A 23197-nucleotide genomic window follows, 5' to 3' on the forward strand; every position below is an offset into this window, starting at 1 on the left:
CGTTTTACGTATGTTGAACCATTCTTAACATTCTGAGATGAATCCCATTTGATCATGATGTATTATTTTTTTAATATGTTGTTGTATTCGATTTGCTAGTATTTTGTTTAGTATTTTAGCATCTGTATTCATTAGAGATATTGGTCTGTAGTTATCTTTTTTTGTGCCATCCTTGCCTGGTTTTGGTATGAGGGTTATGTTGGCCTCATAAAATGTGTTTGGAAGTATTGCTTCTTCTTCAATTTTTTGGAAGACTTTCAGTAGAATAGGAACCAAGTCTTCTTTGTACGTTTGATAAAATTCACTGGTGTAGCAGTCAGGGCCTGGTCTTTTAATTTTGGGGAGGTTTTTAATGTTTTTTTCTATTTCTTCTCTACTAACAGGTCTGTTTAGGCTTTCTGCTTCTTCTTGACTCAGTCTAGGAAGGTTGTATTGTTCTAGGAATTTATCCATTTCTTCTAGATTGTTGAATTTAGTGGCATAAAGTTTTTCATAGTATTCTTCAATAATTCTCTGTATATCTACGGTGTCCGTGATGATTTCTTCTCTTTCATTTTGGGTTTTGTTTATATGAGTTCTTTCTCTTTTTTCCTTGGTAAGTCTTGCCAAGGGTTTGTCAATTGTCTTGATCTTTTCAAAGAACCAGCTCCTTGTTCTATTAATTTTTTCTATGGATTTTCTGTTCTCTATTTCATTTATTTCTGCTCTGATTTTTATTATCTCCTTTCTTCAGCTGGTTTTCGGTTGTCTTTGTTCTTCTTTTTCTAGTTCCTTAAGCTGGGATGTTAAGTGGTTCACTTGGGCTGTCTCTTCTTTGTTCATATATACCTGAAATGATATAAACTTCCCTCTTATCACTGCTTTTGTTGCATCCCATAGATTCTGATATGTCGTATTTTTATTTTCATTAGTCTGTACATATCTTTTGTTCTCTGTACTTACTTCTTCTTTGACCCATTTATTTTTTAAAAGTAATTTGTTAATTTTAGTACAGGGGGACAAACTGTACTCCAGTTTCATTCTTTTGCATGTGGCTTTCCAGTTTTCCCAGCACCATTTATTGAAGAGGCTTTCTTTTCTCCATTATATGTTCTTGGCACCTTTATCAAAAATTATTTGACTATATATATGTGGTTTTATTTCTGGACTTTCTGTTCTGTTCCATTGGTCTGAGTGTCTATTTTTCTGCCAATACCATGCTGTTTTGATTGTCGTGGCCCTATAATAGAGTTTGAAGTCAGGTATTGTAATGCCCCCAGCTTCATTCTTTTTCTTTAGGATTCCTTTGGCTATTTTTTATATTTCCACATAAATCTGATGATTTTTTGCTCTATTTCTTTAAAAAATGTCATTGGAATTTTGATGGGAATTGCATTAAATTTGTATATTGCTTTGGGTAACATAGCCATCTTGATTATATTTATTCTTCCTAACCAAGAACAAGGAATATTCTTCCATCTCATTATATCTTTCTCAATTTCTTCCAACAATGGTATATAGTTTTAATTATATAAGTCCTTTACATTCTTTGTTATGTTTATTCCTAAGTATTTTATTTTTTTTGTTGCAATTGTGAAGGGGATTATTCTTTTGAGTTCATTCTCAATTGTTTCATTGTTGACATATAGAAAGGCTATTGACTTCTGTATGTTAATTTTGTATCCTGTGACCTTACTGTATTGGCTTATTGTTTCTAGTAGTCTTTTTGTGGATTCTTTGGGGTTTTCGATGTATAGGATCTTATCATCTGCAAAAAGTGATACCTTTACTTCTTCTTTTCCGATATGGATGCCTTTTATTTCTTTGTCTTGTCTGATTGTTCTGGCTAGAACCTCTAGTATCACATTAAATAAGAGTGGAGAGAGTGGACAACACTGTCTTGTTCCTGATTTAAGGGGGAAAGCCTTCAGTTTAGTTCCATTTAATATGATGTTAGCTGATGGTTTATCATATATGGCCTTTATCATTTTTAGATATTTTCCTGCTATACCCATTTTGTTGAGAGTCTTAAACATGAAATTTTGTTGTATTTTATCGAAAGCCTTTTCTGCATCTATTGATAAGATCATGTGGTTTTTGTTCTTTGTTTTGTTGATATGGTGTATTACGTTAACCGTTTCACATATGTTGACCCATGTAAAGACACATGCAGCCCCATGTTCATCGCAGCATTCTTCACAGTGGCCAGGACATGGAATCAACCAAAAAGCCCGTCAATAGACGACTGGATAAAGAAGATGTGACACATATACACTATGGAATACTACTCAGCCATAAGAAATGATGACATCGGATCATTTACAGCAAAATGGTGGGATCTTGATAACATTATACGAAGTGAAATAAGTAAATCAGAAAAAAACAGGAACTGCATTATTCCATACGTAGATGGGACATAAAAGTGAAACTAAGAGACATTGATAAGAGTGTGGTGGTTACAGGGGGAGGGAGGAAAGGGAGAGGGATAGGGGGAGGGGGAGGAGCACAAAGAAAACTAGATAGAAGGTGACAGAGGACAATCTGACTTTGGGTGATGGGTATGCAACATAATTGAAAGACAAGATAACCTGGACTTGTTGATCTTTGAATATATGTAACCTGATTTATTGATGTCGCCCCATTAAAAAAATAAAATTATAATTAAAAAAAAAAAAAGAGCTCTGAAGAATGGCTGCCAAAAAAAAATAATAATAAAAGTAAGTTGTTTAGTTTCCACATTTTTGTGGGATTTTTTTCCTCTTTTTTGCAGTTGAATTCTAGTTTCAAGGCTTTTTGATCAGAAAATATGCTTGGTACAACTTCAATTTTTCTGAATTAGCTGATGTTGTTTTTGTAGCCCAACATATGGTCAATTCTTGTGAATGATCCATGTACACTGGAGAAAAATGTATACTCAGTCACTTTGGGATGAAATGTCCTGTAGATGTCTATCATATCCAAGTGCTCTAGTGTTTTGTTTAAGGCCACTATATGTTTGTTGATTCTCTGTTTGGATGACTGATCTAGAGCCGTCAGCGGTGTATTGAGGTCTCCAAGTATGATATTATTTTTGTCAGTTTTTGTTTTAAGGTCAATAAGTAGCTGTCTTATATATTTTGGTGCTCCTTGGTTTGGTACATATATATTAAGAATTGTTTTGTCTTCTTGATTCAGTGTCCCCTTAGCCATTATGAAATGGCCATTTTTGTCTCTGAGTACATTTGTTGTCTTGTAGTCAGCATTATCAGATATGAGTATTGCTATGCCTGCTTTTTTTGGATGTTATTTCCTTTGAGTATTGTTTTCCAGCCTTTCACTTTGAGTTTGTTTTTATCCTTGTTACTTAGATGAGTTTTCTGTAGGCAGCATACAGTTGGATTTTCTTTTTTAATCCATTCTGCTTCTCTGTGCCTTTTCATTGGTGAGTTTAATCCATTTACATTTAATATAGTTATCGACACTTTTGAGTTCCCTATTGCCATTTTATATATTGCTTTCTGTTAGTTTTGTGTATTGTTTGATCCTTCACTTTCGTTTTTTTATCTTTTGTTTTTATTTGGTTGTATTCCATACATCTTTCCTCTGTTGCTATCTTTTTTATGTCATGTGCTTCTGTGGTGGTTTTTTTAAATGGTGGTTGCCTTTAAGTAATGAAAAGGGTTCTTACCCTGTTCATTGTAGTGCACTATTTTGTGAGTACTTTTGCACTCCATCGTCCTTTGCTCCTGTTAATCTCCATCCTCTCCCTGCCTTTCTTTTTGTTGTCATCACAGTTTATATTTTGTTTTATTGTGTACTTCTTGGAGCTTTTACTTGTGGCTTTGTTTTTTTTTTGTTTTTTGTATTAATGAGATTTAATAAAGAATAAAAATTTAAAAAAATAAACAATTGAAAAGACTTATTTTTTTAAAAAAATTAATAATGAAATAAAGAAAAATATAATAAAATTAAAATTAAAAAAAGAAAATTATTCCTCTCCCCTTCTTTTTTCTCTCCTCTCCTCTCCCTTCTTTCTTGAGAAAATCTTGTGGTGAACTGTGAATTATATTGTACTAAAGAGAACAAACAATGCCTGTAATTGAGGGCCTGAATTCGGGAGAAGTAATAAAGGGGCAAAAAAAGAAAAGAAAAAAACAGGGGTGGTATGGACCCACAAAAAGCAAATAAGAAAAAAAATTCGGTCAAGAATAAAATGATTTGCTTTTAGGTGTTGGTTGACTAAGAGTTATGATGAGAGGAATAAGAGGGAAACAGGAAAATGGGGGACAAATTAAAAAATTACTATTGTATTTAGTGGAACAAGAACTAGATAAAATAGAGAGCCAGGGATGGGAGCACTGCTAGTGTGTTAAAAAGGTAAAGTAAAAACCCCCCAAAATGCCACAAACATAAGTTTGAGTACCAGATAAGATATTGCTTGTTATTGAGGTTTGAATGAGAGGAGATGTAAAGGAGAAAGGAAGAAACTAATATAGAGGGAGAAAAGAAAGAGAGAGAGAGTAAAAAAAAGAGGGAACCACTAAAAGAAGAAAAAAGAAAAAAGAGGAGAGAGAGAATTAAGGGTTTTGGAGTGCAACCTTCATAGAGAGAAAGGAAGAGGAAAGAAAAGATAATGGGATATGTAACACTTATGGATAGTGTAGTTTAAGGAGAGGAGAGAGTAGGACTGGCAGAGAGTTAAATGACCAAATTGGAGGAGGAAAAAAATATCAAGAATGAAGAGAAACAAACAAACAAATATAATAAAATGGGATAGGTAATAAAGTCTGCGTATTATTCTTGATTTTTGAGTGGTTATCTTCTTGCTTTTATTTTCTCTCCGTCTTCCTGGTCGGTGACTCTGTACCTCAGGTTCTGCCCTTTGGCCACTCAGGTAGAGGTTTGCAGTTGATAAGTCTCTATGGCGATGTCATGTATTGTGCTTTAGTCTCGTTGGCAGTTGAGGCTCATTAGCATTTATATGCTCCGCCAGTGAGAGAATCCATGTTCCTAGAGCCTTTCTCCTAGTCTTTCCTTCCTCAATTGTTAGCCTGATAATCCAGCTATGGGGTTGCTTCTGCCTCTGCCTGGATAGTAAGAGGTTCAAATAGCTGGCAACTCCCTACTCTATTCCCAGTCATCACAAGGCTCTGGGTAAGGCTCAGTCAGTCGGAGCTGCTAGCATAATCAGGTGAGGCTTCCGTCCACTCAAAGACCTCTGGCTCTGCCACTCTGTCTGGTAACACGGGCGGGTGCCCACTCCCAGGGTGCTTGGAGGAAACTCTCGCTCACTATCTGCGTGTGCAGACCAGGATATCAGGTTGGAAGTCTCACAATCTGAGTGAAACCCCTGCCTGCACGGAAAAGTTCCAGCGTTGGAGTTGGCTTTCCCTCCGTCCCCATGGGCAGCTTTTTCAGGACACTGGGGCAACCTGGAGATTTCGCTTTTGGCCCACACAAAGGCACCTGACTCTGCCCTTCTGTGGGATTACATGGGCTCCCACTCCTGGGGTGCTTGGAGGAATCTCTCGCTCACTATCTGCGCACTCAGACAAGGATGTCAGGGCAGCAGTCTCACCCTCTGAGTTAAACCCCCGCATGCACGGAAAAGTTCCAGCGTTGGAATTGGCTCCCTCTCTGTCCCTGTGCACGACTTTTTAAAGGCGCTGGGGCAGCCCAAGATTCCACTTTTGGCCCACACAAAGGCCCCTGACTCTGCCCCTCTGTGGGATAACACGGGCACCCACTCCTGAGGTGCTGGGAGGAATCTCTTGCTCACTGTCTGTGCGCAGACCAGGATATCAGGCCGGCAGTCTCACCCTCTGAGTGAAACCCCCACCCACACGGAAAAGTTCCAGCATTGGAATTGACTCGTGCTCCGTCCCTCTGCGTGGCTTTCCCAGGGTGCTGGGGTGGTGCGAAGATTCCACCTTCGGCCCACACAAAGGCCTCTGACTCTGCCTCTCTGTGGGACAAGACAGGTGCCCACTCCTGGGGCTTTGGAAGGAATCTCTCGCCCACTATCTGTGCATGCTGACCAGGAGATCGGGGAAAATTGCTGCCCCACTTGTCTTTCTTTGTCTGGGTTTGGCACAAGTGTTAGCTTGTATTGCCCGGGTTGCCACAGGAACAGTTTTTCCTCGGTTTGGATCTCTGTGCCTCAGCCTGGTTCAGCCGTTTGTGCCACGGCCTGGATCTATTCACCTCCTTTGCCCGCCTTAGTTTTTATATTCTTAGTTCCCAGTGAAAGCCGCCCTGTTTAGGTTAGTGAGGAAGGCGGAGCATTTCTTACTCCCTATTTCCTTCAGGGTTTGATTATATATTTAGCCAGTTGTTCTCTCAACCATACCTTTGGGTGTATTGCAAAACATCTGGAGGCTCCAAGGATAGGTTTTTCTGTTTCTGGTTGAAGACCGTGTTGAGTTTTGGGGGAGATTTATCGGTATTGCTTCCTACCGTGCCATTACTCTGACATAATCTGAGATATCTCTTTTATTTTTCTAATCTTTTTGATGATCTGTATCAGTGTTTACTATAAATAGCTAATAAATTCTGCTTTATCTAACCTGCTTCTGATTCCTTCTAGTATATTATTCATTTCAGATATTGTTTTCTTCATTTTTGACTGGCTCCATTTTTTTGTTTTTTGTCTCCTTTTTAAGATTTAGTATTTCTTTGTTTAAGTTTTCACTGAGATCACCCATTCTTCCACTGAGGTCATTGAGCATCTTTATAACTGTTGTTTTAAGCCCTGCTTCTGGTATTTTGATTACTTCTATTTCATTTACATCTTTTCCTGGGGATTCTTTTTTTCTTTCATTTGTGGCATATTTTTGTCTCCCCATTTTGTCTCAGCGTATAAGGTAGATCAGCTATGGCTCCCAAACTTGTGATGATTGGTTTATGAGGTAGGTGTCTTGTTGGCCTCAGTGGTGCTATGTTCCAGATCTCCTGAGCACAGTGCTCCAGGAATGTTCCTGGTGGGTTGTAGATGAGTCTTCAATTCTGTTGGCCATTTCTTGGGAGGAGTTTAATCCTTCAGGCTGTCTGATTATAAAGATGAACCTCAATCACTGTGTTGAGTCCCTGTGCAGGGGCTGCACCCAATGTGGAATTGTTCCCAGGAAGGAGTGGTGCCTTTTATCCTCTTTCTTTGGGTTTTCCACCTGTGTGACTGGTTGGGTTATGATCTGGTGTTTACTGTAGCCCACCACAGTCGTGTTGGTTTTGGGTCACTTAGATGAGGTAGCAGGACAGGTCTGTGTCAGGTGTTGTGTGTAACGGACTTTGAGCTACCTGTCTGGAGTTAAATCATGTTATTTCCTGTAGCATCTACTGGGGCAGGGTGTGTGTTGGATGGGTAAGTCTGTGTACAATGGTCAGCTTCCTCCAGCTTTATAGATCTGAGTACAGATCTATAAAGTTCCAGGGCTCTTTGAGGTCCACTGCTACCTGTCAGCTACACTGCCTCCCCTCGGGGTTTCATGGTATTCCTGCAGTACATTCTGAAGAAAGACTATAAAGTGGGCCCAGGTTGGCTGCCACCCACAGTCCCTTCCACAGGTTATGAGCTTGTAGGCAGTGTGACCAGAGTTGGGCGGACAGGGCTAGTGGGTCCCCTTCTTGGGAAACATGCATTCAAGCACTCAGTGAGGGAAAGGTGTATCTTACTTCACAGCCATACTACCACTCCATCTGTGCCAGACTTTCCAACTCTAGCTCTTCCAGGAGAAGCATGCCTCAAGTTCATGCCTCAAGTGCAGCCAGCTGTACCCGCTGTAGAAACATGTTTAGCCAGAATATGCTACCAGAACTTGGGATGAAAGATAAAAAGAGTCTCCCCTCGTGTGTGGTGCTGATGGACCCGTAGGAGGCAGCTAAGCACTTCATTCTGGTCCTAGACATTAGCCTCTAAGGGAGACACACTCAGAATCTTTTAATTCTGAGCTATACACGCTTCTCCCTGGGGAACTGAGCACAGCAGGGCAGGGCACCCAGACATGGAATGACAGATCCAAACAATCTTTCATTGGGGGTGGTGTCTGGAAGCCTGTCTTCCCCTTCACAGGCCAAATGATCTAGAATTCAATGAAGGTCCTAGCTCTGAGCAGCTCTCCAATGCCCACAGAGAACTGAACTCAGCAGGACAGGGCCACTGTCTGCCAGAAAGGCAGGACAAATGAGTCTCCCACTGGGAGAATAGCAGAGCCTGAGCTTGTAGGAATGACAGAAGTGGTCCCCCTGGGATGTACCTACGCAGCTCTGCTTCTGGCTATCTTATTCCAGGATGGAACCCCTGGGAGCTGCACTCTAAAAGTACCAGCTGTGCGGGGCCTGATTCCCCTGTCTGAATGGACTCAGCAAAGTGAGGCCACAGGGACTAGAATGGCGGAATAAGTCATTGATCCAGTGGGGCTGTGGGGTGCCCACTGTGCACTTGAGGTGGGAAAGATTGGTCCCATTTTCAAGATTCACAGCCCAATTGGTGTCTAAGTTTCTGCCAAGAATTTCTCAAGTAAAAGAGCTCTCCAAAAGAGCCTGCCAGTCCAGCCCTCAGACCCCTCTGTAGGATCCAAGTATGGCAGTCATGTCCCCAGTAGTCGGAGGACCAGGTGTAGTACTCACCAACTGGTACTGTAAATGTAGGAGTGCTCGACCCTAGGAAGGCTGCATCTGTGTCTCTAGCAGACTCCCTTCTCTCCCAGGTGGGCTGTATCCACCGATTTTCACCACCAGATGCTACGTGGTTGACTCCGCCAATCTGAAATCAGAAAAGACAGGCCCACAAGACAGATAAAAACTGGAATCTGCTGTTTCAAAATGAGCTAAAAGACATTAGGAAAAACAGTGCAAATGAGGATAGAACATGGCAAATGAGGGTACGGGGAGTTATTATTGAAAGGACCCCAATTTTCTGTTTGGAAATACGAAAAGCTCTGGAAATAGAACATGCTTGGAAATACTCCCCATGTATGTTTGTTTTGGGTTGACTGTTTCCATGACTAGATTTAGTGAGTCAGAAACTGTCTTGCTTCCTCCATCTTTCTCAGGTCCCGCTCAGTGTTTTGAATAATTATTTTAAAATTGGAAGGTAGTGAAAGCTGCATCCTAGCATGGGAGCACTGAATATGACTGAATTATGTACTTAAAAATAGTTATGGTAAATGATATTTTGCTGAAATAAAAAAGCTGAAAGAACCACAAAGCAGAATTAGGTGAGATGACAGAACTCAGTACAGAATTTTCTTTTTAGTGTGTGGCCGGGAGACAGATATGGGAACATCAAGCTGTTCCTGTATGTGCCGTGACCCGGGATCGACCCGGCAGCCTCTGCTCTTTAGAACGATGCTACAGCCAACCAAGCTCTCCAGCCAGGGCTAGGACAGAATTAACAATAAAAGAAAATATTTCAGAAATGAAGACTAAAATATAATACAAATATGAATGACAAATTGGGTAATGCCTTAAGAAAACAAATGAAATAAATGAACTTTAGAAGTTAAAAGAAGATAAAGAGAATATAAAAAAATGGCAAATAGGTAAGAAAAGCCAGAAAGCCAGTAAAATTCTGAAAAGCATACTAGAAATAGAATTAAAAATTTACTATACCATAAAAGTGACATTACAAATTAGTGGGACAGATTCATGATAAATTGTTGTTCATAGATGTTGGAGTTCAAGTATTTTTCTGATAGGATCAGAATCCATAGCATGGCAACTGTAGTGTCCCTAAGGGAGGAGAGAAATTAGTGGTTGGGGAACGTGGGGAAAAGGGTGAAATTTCATTGAATACCCTTCCGTATCATTCTTAAGTTCTATCATGTGAATCTATGACCTCTGAGGTTGGGCCTCAACCACTAGCTCCGCCTATAGCTAGCTCTTAATCTTGGGGAAGTACTTGAAACTCTCCAAGCCTATCTCCTTAACTGTGACATAGAGTATGTTAGCCCGGTGCTGCCTGTCACAGAAGGAGCTCTCAATAAATATAAATAACTGGTGTAAACAACTCACTGTCCATCAGCTGATGAGTGGCTGAACAGAAGTGGTAGATCCTCTCAATAGACTATTATCAAATGATAAATGGAATGAAGCACTGACACTCTCTATTACGTGATGAACTTTGAAACATGCTAAGTAATAGAAGCCAGAGAAAAAGTCACACATTGTACTCTTTCACATATATGATATCATCAGAAGAGACAGATACAAACAGACAGAATGTGGGCTAGTTATCCTTAGGGGCTGGAGGAGGAAGAAACTAAAAGTGACAGCTAAGAGGTAACTGAGTATCATTTTGAGCCGATGAATATCTTATGCATTAGATTGGACTGTGGTTGTGCAGTGGATAGAACATTAACCTGGAATGCTGATGTCACTAATGCGAAACCCTGGTCTTTCAGGTCAAGGCACATAAGCAAGCAATGAACAACTAAGTGAAGTAATTATACTTCTTGCTCAGTCGCCTCCGCCCCTCCTGTCTCAATAAATCCTTTTAAGAAAGTTACAGGTTAGGCCCTGGCTGGTTGGCTCAGCGGTAGAGCATTGGCCTGGCGTGTGGGGGACCCGGTTTCGATTCCCGGCCAGGGCACATAGGAGAAGCACCCATTTGCTTCTCCACTCCACCTCCTTCCTCTCTGTCTCTCTCTCTTCCCCTCCCGCAGCCAAGGCTCCATTGGAGCAAAGATGGCCCGGGTGCTGGGGATGGCTCCTTGGCCTCTGCCCCAGGCGCTAGACTGGCTCTGGTCATGGCAGAGCGACACCCCGGAGGGGCAGAGCATCGCCCCCTGGTGGGCAGAGCATCTCCCCTGGTGGGCTTGCCAGGTGAATCCCAGTCAGGTGCATGCGGGAGTCTGTCTGACTGTCTCTCCTCATTTCCAGCTTCAGAAAAATACAAAAAAAAAAAAGTTATGGGTTAGATAATGATGATGGAAAGAAAAAGTTAATGATTATGATTGCACGAGTTTCTGAGTGAACTAAATGTTACAGAATTGACACTTTAAAAGGGTGACTGTTATAGTTTGTAATTTATATTTCATTAAAACATAATTTTTAAAATACAAATTACCTATTTTCCCATGGTAATTTTTCCATTTCTCTCTTCTTTTATTCCTTTTTTTTTTCTATGAACTTCGAACTCTCACCAACCCTCACTCCCTCCAGCTGCCCTGGGAGACTTTTCAAGGAGCATTGTGAACTGATACCTGTGACCTATGGCTGTTCAAGCGGAGACCTAGATCTCATGCGCACCTGTTACTCCTGCTATGTGTGAATGGACGTGTCCCGTGGATTAGCTTGTGGAATTGGCTTTTTGATGTCAGTCAGTCAAGAAGGCAGGTGCATCGTCAGACATGGAGCAGACCCTACTGGCCTTACAGTTATGATCTGGCCTCTCCTAAATTTTGATCTCGTCTACCAGTAACCTCCGAATCCTGTACTCTGCATGCCTGGTTGGCCACCTACTGGCACTTGCGAATACTTGAGACTTGAAATTGAGCATTTGTTCCTCCACAACCTATGTGACCTCTGCCCATTGCTGAACTTCACAAGTAAATTGGCACAGTGATGCGGGCCATGCGTGTTCTAAAGGTGAAGTGAAGAAGTGCATTAGGGGCCCTTCTGCATAGGTGTTGAGTAAATACTGATTAGATCTTAGTTCTGTTCTGCCTGGGCTTCCTACTGCGGAAGTTCACTTGGCTAGGAGTTCGTCATCAGCTGCCCTCCAGATAACTCTAGGAAGATTCCCCTGGTTTGTACTCACCTTCCCCACTGCAATCATACATGGATAAGGCAACACAAATCTTAGGAAAATGTGTCCTGAATCGGTTTTTCTGAAATACTTGTCTGCTGATCAGGAGACATTAAGACTGCCTCCAGGAGACACTTTGCACACTTCTGGTCGACCTAGGCTTCTCTTCCACCACATTCAACTCTTTTTAAATGTGGTTCCACTCTGCAACCACAGTCCAATCTAATGCATAATTTTAGATAAAATTACATTTTGTCTCTAACCTCTGACCCTGCTTCTCATGTTTGCCAATTTCCCCTCACCTCTTTTGTTTATAAACCCATAATATCTCTTACTTTTGGGTTTTCCAGCATGGATTCTGGTCCCTCCTTTTCTTCAGTTCTTACCCTTGCTTTGCCAGTCTCATCCATGGCCAATTCTTTATTCATATGTTGGCTTTGATTCCCACCCCACCAATAAAACCACAGGAACAGCATCTCACAGGTCAAGAGAATTCTTTACTACTCATCTACTAATTCTATTTCACTTACTTATTCTTTCTTTTCTTTAAAGATTATACTTGTTTATTTGTAGAGAGAGGAGAGAAAGAAAGAGAATGAGAAAAGAAGGTGGAAGCATCAACTGTAATAATATGTTCTTTGACCTGGCAAGCAGGGGATTTCAAACCAGCAACCTCAGTGTCCCAGGTTGACACTTCATCCACTGCACCACCGCAGGTCAGGCTAAATATATATCAAAATAGGGAAATGTATATCTATCTATCTATCTATCTATCTATCTATCTATCTATCTATCTATCTATCTATCTATTTGTTTCTCTATGGAATAACATCTGGTATCCAAATCGTTACTAACAATTTTAGCATATATTTTTTCAATTTTTATTGATTTCAATTTATTGTGTTTACATAGATTCTAGTGTCCCCCCTAAGGCATCCCCCCACCCCTGTGTTTCCCTAACATCTCTCTTGTCCTCCCACCAATGCCTTGCCCTCTTCCCTCCAGAATTTGCACTTCTTCTTTCTATAACGCTGTGTTATGAGTACATAATCTCACCAATCTCTTTCCTTTCTCTGATCCCATCTTCTCATCCCCTTTCCCTCTGTCCACTTTTCCTCTGGTCCCTTTGATCCCACTTCTGTCTCTATTCTATTACTCAGTTCACGTTGTTCATGGAATTCCTCAAATGAGTGAGGTCATGTGATATTTTTCATTCTCTGCCTGGCTTATTTCACTTAACATAATAGTTTCCAGGTCCATGCATGTTATCGCAGAAGGTAAGATTTCCTTCTTTTTCATGGCCCCATAGTATTCCATTGTGTATATGTACCACTGCTTTTTAATCGACTGGTCCACTGATGGACACTTGGACTGTTTTCAAATCTTGGCTATTGTAAACAATGCTGCCATAAACATGGGAGTGCATTTCTTTTTTTGAATCAGTGATGTGGTGTTCTTAGGTTATATTCCTGAAAGTGGGATGTCTGGGTCAAAAGGGAGTTCCATTTTTAATTTTTTGAGGAATCTTTATACTGTTTTCCACAGTGGCTGCACCAGTCTGCATTCCCACCAGCAGTACAGGAGGGTTCCCCTTTCTCCACATCCTTGCCAGCACTTATTCTGTGTTGTTTTGTTAATGAACACCATTCTGACTGGTGTACCTGATATCTCATTGTGGTTTTAATTTGCATTTCTCTAACGATAGTGATGTTGAACATTTTTTCATATGCCTATTGTCCATCTGACTGTTCTCTTTGGAGCAATGTCTATTCAAATTTTTTGCCGTTTTTTTATTGTATTGTTTATCTTCCTGGTATTGAGTTTTACAAATTCTTTATAAAATTTGATTATTAATCCATTATCAGACACATTGTTGAATATGTTCTCCGATTGTGTGGTTTGTTCTTTTATTTTGTTTATGTTGTCTTTAGCTGTGCAAAAGCTTTTTAGTTTGATACACTCCCATTTGTTCATCCTGTCCTTTATTTCACTTGCCTGGGAAGATAAATCAGCAAATATATTGCTGTGAGAAATGTCAGAGAGCTTACTGCCTAAGTTTTCTTCTCAGATGCTTACTGTTTCACAACTTACATTTAAGTCTTTTATCCATTTTAAGTTTATTTTTGTGAATGGTGTAAGTTCATGTTTTTGCAGGTAGCTGTCCAATTTTCCCAACAACATTTGTTAAAGAGACTGTCTTTACTCCATTGTATGCTCTTACGTCCTTTGTCAAATATCAGTTTTCCATAAAGGTGCGGGTTTATCTCTGGGTTCTCTACTTTGTTCCATTGATCTACCTGCCTGTTCTTATGCCAGTACCGGCTGTTTTGAGTACAATGGCCTTATAGTATAAATTGATATCAGGAAGTGTGATACCACCACTTTATTCTTTTTTTTCAAGATTGCTGAGGCTATTTATATATTTTTTTGGTTCCATATGAATTTTTAGAATATTTGTTCTGTATCTTTGAAGTATGTCATTGGTATTTTAATGGGAATTGCATGGAATTTATAAATTGCTTTGGGTAATACAGACATTTTAATGATGTATATTCTTTCTATCCATGAACACAGTATAGCCTCCACTTGTTTGTATCTTCCTTGATTTCTTTTATCACTGTTTTTTAATTTTTCAAGTACAAGTCTTTAACCTCCTTGGTTAAATTTACTCCTAGGTACTTTTTTGTTGTTGTTGCAATAGTGAAGAGGATTGTTTTCTTAATTTCTCTTTCTGACAATTCATTGTTGGTGTATAAAAATGCCTCTGACTTATGAATATTAATTTTATATTCTGCTACCTTGCTGAATTCATTTATCAGGTCCAGTAGTTTTTTGACTGAGACCTTAGGATTTTTTATGTACAGTATCATATCATCAGCAAATAATGATATTTTTACTTCTTCTTTTCCAATGTGGATGCCTTCCTCTTCTCTGATTGCTGTGTCTAGCACCTCCAGAACTATGTTGAATAAGAGAGGTGAAAGGGAGCACCCTTGTCTTGCTCCTGATCTTAAAGGAATTGCTTTTAAGTTTTGCCTATTGAGTATGATGTTGGCTGTGGGTTTGTCATAGATGACCTTTATCATGTCAAGGTATGTTCCCTGTATTCCCACTTTGCTGCGAGTTTTGATTATAATGGGTGCTGGATTTTATGAAATGCTCTTTCTGCAACTATTTATATAATCAAGTGATTTTTCTCCTGTCTTTTGTTTATGTGAAGAGTCACATTGATTGATTTGCGAATATTGTACCAGCTTTGCCTATGAAGAATAAATCCCACTTGATCATGATGTATGAATATTTTCATGTATTGCTGGATCTGGTTTGTAATATTTTGTTGACAATTTTAGCATCTAAATTCATCAGGGTTATTGGCCTGTAGTTTTCTTTTTATTGTCTTTGGCTGGTTTTGAAATCAGAATTATGCTTGTCTGGTAAAAGGGGTTTGGAAGTCTTCTCTCCTCTTGAATTTTTTGAAATAGCTTGAGAAGGATGGGAGTTAGTTCTTTTTGAATATTTGGTAGAATTTGCCTGTGAAGCCATCTGGCCCTGGGCTTTTTTTTGTTGGGAAGTTTTTGATAACTGTTTCTATCTCATTTGTTGTAATCAGTCTGTTTAGGTTTTCTGATTCTTCCAGATTGATATTTGAAAGATTATATGTTTCAAAGAATTTGTCCATTTCACCTGGGTTGTATAATTTTTTGGCATACAATTCTTCATAGTATTTTCTTACAAGCCTTTGTATTTCTGCTGTGTCAGTTTTTACTTCTCCACTTCCATTTCTAATTTTATTTATTTGAGTCCTCTCTCTCTCTCTCTCTCTCTTTTTAGTGAATCTGGTTAAAGGTTCATCAATCATGTTTATATTTTCTTTTTTTTAAATGAATTTTAATGGGTTGACATTGATAAATCAGGGTACATATGTTCAGAAAAAATATCTTCAGGTTATTTTGACATTTGATTATGTTGCATTCCCATTACCCAAAGTGCAATTGTCTTCCATCACCTAACTGGTTTTCTTTGTGCCCCTCCCCTCCCCCAACATCCTCCCTCTCCTCCTCCCAAATCATAACCCCCAAACTATTCTCCATGTCTCTGAGTTTTATTTTTATGTCCCACCTATGTATGGAATCATATAGTTCTTATTTTTTTCTGATTTACTTTTTTGCTCAGTATAATGTTATCAAGGTCCATCCATGTTGTTGTAAATGATCCGATGTCATCTTTCTTCTGGCTGAGTAGTATTTATTCCATAGTATATATGTACCAAAGTTTTTTTTTGTTTGTTTGTTTGTTTTTTTGTGTGTGTATTTATCCTAAGCTGGAAACTGAAAGGCGGTCAGACTCCTGTATGTGCCCGACCGGGATCCACCCGGCCTGCCCACCAGGGGGCGATGCTCTGCCCATCTTGGAGCATCGCTCTGCCGTAATCAGAGCCATTCTAGCGCCTGAGGCGGAGGCCACAGAGCCATCCTCAGCACCCATGCAAACTTTGCTCCAGTGAATCCTTGGCTGCGGGAGGGGAAGAGAGAGAAAAGAGAGGAAGGAGAGGGGAAGGGGTAGAGAAGCAGATGGGCGCTTCGCCTGTGTGCCCTCGTTGGGAATCAAACCCAGGACTTGTTCATGCCAGGCCGATGCTCTACCACTGAGCCAACCGGCCAGGGCTTGTACCAAAGCTTTTTAATCCACTTGTCCACTGACGGCCACTTGGGCTGTTTTCAGATCTTCGCTATTATGAACAATGCTGACATAAACATGGGGGTGCATTTCTTCTTTTGAAACACTGCTATAATATTGCTGTTGATCTTGCCCTTTATGTCCATCAAAATCTACCTATATATTTAGGTGCTGCTATATTAGGTGCATAGATGTTTATAATGCTTGTATTTTCCTGTTGGATTGCTCCCTTTATCATTATGTAGTGATCTTCCTTATCCCTTACTATAGCCTTTCTTTTAAAGTCTATTTTGTCAGATATAAGTATTGTGTTATGTCACTTATTTTCATTTCCCTTTGCATAAAGTATTTTTTTCCATGCCTTTACTTTCAGTCTATGTGTATCTTTTGTTCTGAGGTGGGTCTCGTATAGACAGCATATGTATGAGTCCTGTTCCTTTATCCACTCAGCTACCCTATGTCTTTTGATTGTAGCATTTAATCCATTTACATTTAGGGTTACTATTGATATGTAATTGTTTATTGCCATTTTATTCTTTAGATCTATGTTCCTCTTTTACTAGATTTCCCCCCCTTTGTTCTTTTTACAACAAGCTCCTTAACATTTCTTACAGCATTGCTTTAGTTGTAATGAATTTCATGAGTTTTTTGTTTGTTTGTTAGTTTTGTCTGGAAAGCTTTTTATGTCTCCTATTTTAAACAATAGCCTTGCTGGATAAAGAAGTCTCGGTTGTAGGCTCTTTTTCTACATTACCTTGAATATTTTTTGCCATTCCCTTCTGGCTTTAAGTGTTTCTGTTGAGAAATCAGATATCGTTCTATGGGGGCTCCTTTGTAGGTGATTGACTGCTTTTCTCTTGCAGCTTTTAGTATTCTTTCTTTATCTCTTAGCTTTGGTATTTTAATTATGATGTGTGTTGGTGTAGGTCTCTTTGGGTTCCTTTTTAATGGGATTTTCTGTGCTGCTTGAACTGGTGTGACTTTTTCCAGAATCAATTTAGGGAAGTTTTCAGCTATGATTTCTTTAATCAGGTTCTCTATCCCTTGTTCTTTCTCTTCCTTTCAGGAATCTCTATTATGTGGATGTTGTTTCTCTTCATATTGTCACAGAGCTCTCTTAGAGTTTCCTCAGACATATTGATTTTTTTTTCTGTTTTACTTCCGTGCTTTTGCTTATCTTGTCCTCTAAATTGCTGATTCGATCCTCTACTTCATCCAGCGTGTTTTTAATTCTTTCTAATGTAGTCTTCATTTCTGATATTGTGTTTGTCATTTTTGTCTGATTCTTTTCTATGATTTCAATGTCCTTTTTGATGCTAGATATCTCTTTGTTTAGGTGCTGATTTTGTCCATCTATTGTTGCCCTAAGATCCTTGAGCATCCTAAGAATCATTATACTAAACTTTGCATCCAGTATCATAGTTATTTCCATTTCATTCAGTTCTTTTCCTTGGGATTTCTCTTGTTGATTCATTTGAATTGCATTTCTCTGTCTTCGCATTTTGTCTCTGTATAGACTGCTGCTTTGGATGTGTTGTTTGTGTAGCTAGCTGAGTATAGGGTTGTGTTGTCTGCCTCCAGCTTTCAGTTGTGTTATTTCTCAACCTTCTTGGGATGGTTTCAGCTGTTTGTAATCCACTGTGGGCTACATGTCTGCTGCTACTACTCTTTTTGCTGTTTATGACAGTGTTTTCTATGTCTTAGCTGGGTCCTGTTTTAGGAGCCTTTCCTTAATTAAGATACCACTCTATGGTTGTTAGGTCCTGAGCTGATGCTCTTCATATCTGCCTGCTGGATGTACCAGCCCTGGACCTAACTGGCCGAAACCTTGCGTAAACCTGTGGGGGTCATTGCTTTTGACTGGCCCTTATCCATGTCCTTGGACCTACAGGTGATCCAGAATTTGTGTTTGCCTCTACTGGGTCATGATGCCATTGTAACTATCAAGTGCACTCCTAGCTTGGCTTTTATCCACTCTTGGCCAGTGTGTGTGGCCTCTCTATTCCTGAACAAAGGTGTTTCCACGGGCCCGCCTCTTTCTCCTCAAGCACTCAGGCACTCGGGGACAAGTGTGGGCTCGCGGGCTGCACATTGGGCTGCTCATGGGTGCGGGAGACTTCTTTCTTCCCTGGACTCAACTCCTGTGAGTGCATAGGCTGCCTCTCTGGGCACTGACCCTGTGGACATGAGGGATTTTTCTTAGGGCTCTACTCCTTTCCTATTATTGTGGTTTGCTGTGCTCTGCCCTTTGTGGGTGCTCAGGCTGCCTCTCTGGGCTCCACCCCCTACAGGCACATGGGAAGCCTCTACAGTCTCCATCCCCATTTCCTCTGTGGGTAAGCAACACAGCTAATGCCACAGCTGGGCCATTCTGTCCATTTAAGGGTGCTCAGCAGGTTGGGGGGACTGTGTAATTCAGACCTCACCACTCCAAACCTGTGTCCCTGATGTGCCCCCTGCTTCTAAGTGATTCTTTGTGCTGACTGGAGTAGGAGAGCCTCCGGAGGGCGAGGTAATTACTTCCCTTTGCTGGTGCTGCTACTTTAAAGAAAAATAGCCACTTTAGATTTGGGGAACGAGTCAGCCAGGAATTAGAGTGGTTGTCTCTCATAATCTTTCCCTGTGCCTCCGATATTACACTCACCTCTTGCAACTCCGGTCCTCTAAGCACCCTTCGCTTTTGCTTCCGGACCCCAAGGTAAGTGGCTGTGAAGGAGGTTTTCTGCATGGTCCCTTGAAGACAGAGCCTGGGTCTGAGAGTTCTGTCTCTCTCCTGCAAACAGTAATCCAGCTCTTCTTTCAGCTAAATACTGTTCATACACCTACTGTAGTCTCTGGGGCTCCAGGCTGGGTTTCCGGTCCTGTGGCTGAGGGCCCACAACTCTCATGAAATATCACCCACCGTGAGAGACCTCCAGGTCACCTCTCGCTTTTGAGATCGGGGCAGCCCTTTCCATGTCTCCACCTTTCCTACCTGCTCATTGTGGTTCCTTCGGTGTTACTTGGTTATAGATTTCTCTTAGTTAGTCCAAAGTTGGTTTTTCAAGATGATTGTTTCTAAGTTAGGTTGTCTTCCACTTTGGTTCTGGAAGGTGGGAATTGCAACATCCTCCTACTTCATTGCCACTTTTCTATCTGTGTTCTAGGATCTCTTATATCGCAAAGCCATAGTATTGAGAAATTCCCATTTACTATTCCCTCTCATTGAGGTGTTTCCCTAATTCCCTCTCAAAGAGGTGTTTCCCCAATACAGTACTTTTGGAAGCATTTTTTTTTTTTGCTGTAGTTGAGCCATTTTCTTGATGGTTTCTCGTTCTGGCCTCTGCTGCTCTGTGATGGGCATTGACAATACTGATCCAGGAACATTGTGTTTCCTCCAGGGAACTGGTTTCAAGGCAAAATCATGGAGTAAATACTGGTTATGAGGCTTAGTTAAGGTCCAGGATTTTGTCACAGCAATGTGAATGGGCTAGCACTAAAACAACCTGCAAGATGATATTTTGTCGGGCACAGTTCTAGAAGCAGCAGACTGTACAGCACTGGGACTGGTAGAATTGGTCAAACCTCGTCAGCCTGGTTTTTCAAAATTGGCCAAGCTTGTCTGGAAGGAGCTGCCAAAGATGCAGGAGTTTCTAGGAATGAATTGACTGCTATAGTTAGAGCTGGGTCAGTACCAGAACAGATAGGATTGGATAAAGCTGGCCAGCCGTGTTGGTTAAAATTGTCCGAGTTGGCCTGGCAGGGGTTGGCCGAGATGAATGGACTGCAGTAGCCTGAGCTGAGTTAGAACCCGGGCAGGGTCAGGCACAGCATCCCGATATGATGCCAGAGACTGTGGCCTGCAAGGAGCAGGTGGAGCTTGAGGCCTGTCCAAGGATTGAAAAGCCAAAGGTACCAAATTGACCTTTTCAGTAGGTGGCAGCTCCTTCTCAACACTGCCGTCTGGCTTCTGGGGTTTGACTTGAGTTTTCTCAGGATCATTGGTTTCATACAGGGTATCTAGCCATGGATTGATACCTGGGAGTAGCTGGGGGCCTTGGAAGTTGCTTGAGTTTCCCAGGACTCGGGAGGATGAGAGTTCCATTTTATTATCAATCTTCTTCCTCAGAGCATGAAAAACCAGCACACACTGCAGCATGTGCATACCTAGTTGGCTTCCAGGCTTTTTGAAGGTTCTTGGGTCATCATGTCAGGTTGATTTTTTCTTCGCTTCATCTTGGGAATGGTTGGCTTCTCTTGTGCCTTGACTTTTTCTCTGCTTCTTTGCAATATTCTGCTTTCCTTGGGATTTTTTCTTTGGTTCTTTTTGTCTTTTCCTGCTCGTGGCCATTATGTGTGCTGAGCATGCTGGATGTCCGTTCCTGAGGTTTGCTGTTGGAATCCTTGGCCATGTTTTCAGGAGCTGCATCACTGGCTGCAGCCTTGCACATCCCTACTTCTCCCACGAGCATGCAGTCAGGGAAGTCAGGCTCGAATTTGGCCTTGGGAGCATCACTGTTAGGCTCAGAGACTGTACGTTTGTTCCTCCTGGCTTGAACAGAGAAAGCCTGTGTGACACTTGACCTTCTCTGCACTTCATTGACCTGGATGGCTCTGGTGTCTTTGGTTTTGCTTACCATGGGGCTTTATAGTGATCTAGATTATCCAAGGAAATTAACATCTGTGGAAGGCAAATATCCTCCTCTAGTACAGCGATTTCTCCCAAAACATCATTAAGCTTAATCCCATTTTCAAATGTCTGTTGATCCACTAGATTCAAGCTATTGTTTTCCAGCCCAGTGCTTTCACAGCCCAGGTGCTCTTCTTGGCCAAGGGGATCAAGGCAGGCCAAGAACTGGTGGATATCTGGGATTTCTAAATGGAGTAGTGGAGGATATGGTTTTCTGTTGGAATTTGATATGTATCCAGTTGCTTTGAAAGCTTGGTTTTGATATAATACCATTTTACTCTATTTTCTGCCTATCTTTGAGCTGGAGGTAGTGACAGGAGATCACTAGAGCTCTGAACTGGAATCACTCAAATGTCCCCTAAATCAGGTGATGGGTTAGTCTCAAGTATGTGGACATTTCTATTAATGCAACACTTGGGGAATTATGGTGTTGATGGTAGACAGAATGTTTGACTTGGAGGTTGCAGTCTTAGGGAAGTCTCCATCACTACAAAGGAATTGAGGAGAAGTCAGTCAGTTTGTGTAAGTATAATGCTGTGCCTACCAACAATGCAGCAATCATACGCCTTCCAACAATGGGAAAGGCATTTCTACAAACTCCTCTTATGGATTACGAGAGTGCCCTGCACTAAGAGATAGGAGGAAAATGTTCTAGTTCTTACTGATCACCGTTTGATGTCTTATTTCATGGTTTTCTTTGTGTTTCACAGGCTTGTTGTAAGTCACATAATAAGTGAGGATGGTTTTTAATTTGTTTTAAGAGCGTAGCATTCTCAATGGAATTCCTTTAATTCTCTCCACTTTCTTGAGTGAAAATGAACACTTCATACCATAGAGTAAGAGAGAGAAGGGAGCTCTTCCTGATGAAATACATAAAGAGTGATCTATTTATACTATGCTTCCTGGACAATGTCTTGGCCAGCAAATCCAGACAACATAGTTGTGCTAGTAGAATGCTGGTAAAGGTGGGCACTTCCCATGAGTGGCTGGAAAGAGGTGCCGGAGGCTGATGGCTGTAGCCGTGCTCAGCTCCCAGCTGGAGTAGAGACCCCAAAGACATTGAGACACTTCTTTTTAGGGAAGCTGCGGTGCTTACCACCAGAAGAGAGCCTCAGAGAATTTGAAGTCCCAAATAACAGTGAATATTGGAAAGTCTATGTATGAACAAGAGGGTGGTAAAAATAATCAGTGAGATTGATAAACTCTCACTATGTTTGAAGAAAGGCATTGTCTTAAGCTTGTTACTATCATAAAGCCTCTAATTGCAGTCATCTTTGATATCAAAAATCCAACCACTTTTGATGGTTCTGAAAGATGGAGGAGTTTTCTGCCCTGTATCAACTGCCTGCGCTCCCAATGTGGACACAGAGTGCAGAAGACACAAGGGGTGTGGTTCCTACTCTGTCCTCTAGGCCTGATACAACCACTCGCTGCCCTTTCTGCCTTTCCCTTGAGCCTGCACTAGTATTGATGTGTCTGCTCTTTTTTGGAATTGAAGCATTTTGCAACCAAGCATTGTAGAGAGCTTCTGTTTTAACATTTTTATTATATGAGTGAGGCAACTGAGTCTCAAACAAGTCAGATAGACTTATTCATTTTCTTTCATTATGGTACTATTATCACCATATTACATAATCTCAGTATTTGACTTTTCTGCCAGGACTCTGCTCTGAGCCCAAAACTGAGTGCAATAGAACTTTTAATATAGATGCTTTTTTATTCTTTAGAAAATAGTGTAATCTTCAGCGTTTCATTTGGCTCTCACAGTTTTCATGCTTTGGCCTTGAATTCCCATATAGGCAGTTAGTTGATAAATTTAAAGAGTCACCTGACCAACATGTGGCATAGTGGATGGAGCATCGGGCTGGGACATGAAGGATCCAGGTTTGAACTCCGAGGTTGCCGTCCTGAGTGCAGGCTCATCCAGGTTGAGCGCGGTCTCACCAGCTTCAGTGCTGGGTCACTGGCTTGAGCGTCGAATTATAGACATGACCCCATGGTCACTGGCTTTAGACCAAGGTCACTGGCTTAAGCATGGGTCACTCACTGTGCTTTAGCTCCCAGCCCCTGTCAAGGCACATGGGAGAAAGCAATCAATGAGCAACTAAGGTGCCCCAGTGAAGAATTGATGCTTCTCATCTCTCTTT

The 23197-nt window shown here is 41.0% G+C and overlaps 1 pseudogene; it reads right to left on the bottom strand.

Annotated features, from left to right (window-relative positions):
* LOC136386951 (uncharacterized protein C2orf78-like) overlaps positions 1-19109 on the bottom strand; it is a 46504-nt pseudogene extending 27395 nt beyond the window's left edge.
* Positions 19110-23197: the final 4088 nt, after the last annotated feature.

This window comes from Saccopteryx leptura, unplaced genomic scaffold, assembly GCF_036850995.1.
Source record: "Saccopteryx leptura isolate mSacLep1 unplaced genomic scaffold, mSacLep1_pri_phased_curated manual_scaffold_23, whole genome shotgun sequence".
NCBI classification, from domain to species: Eukaryota; Metazoa; Chordata; class Mammalia; order Chiroptera; family Emballonuridae; genus Saccopteryx; species Saccopteryx leptura.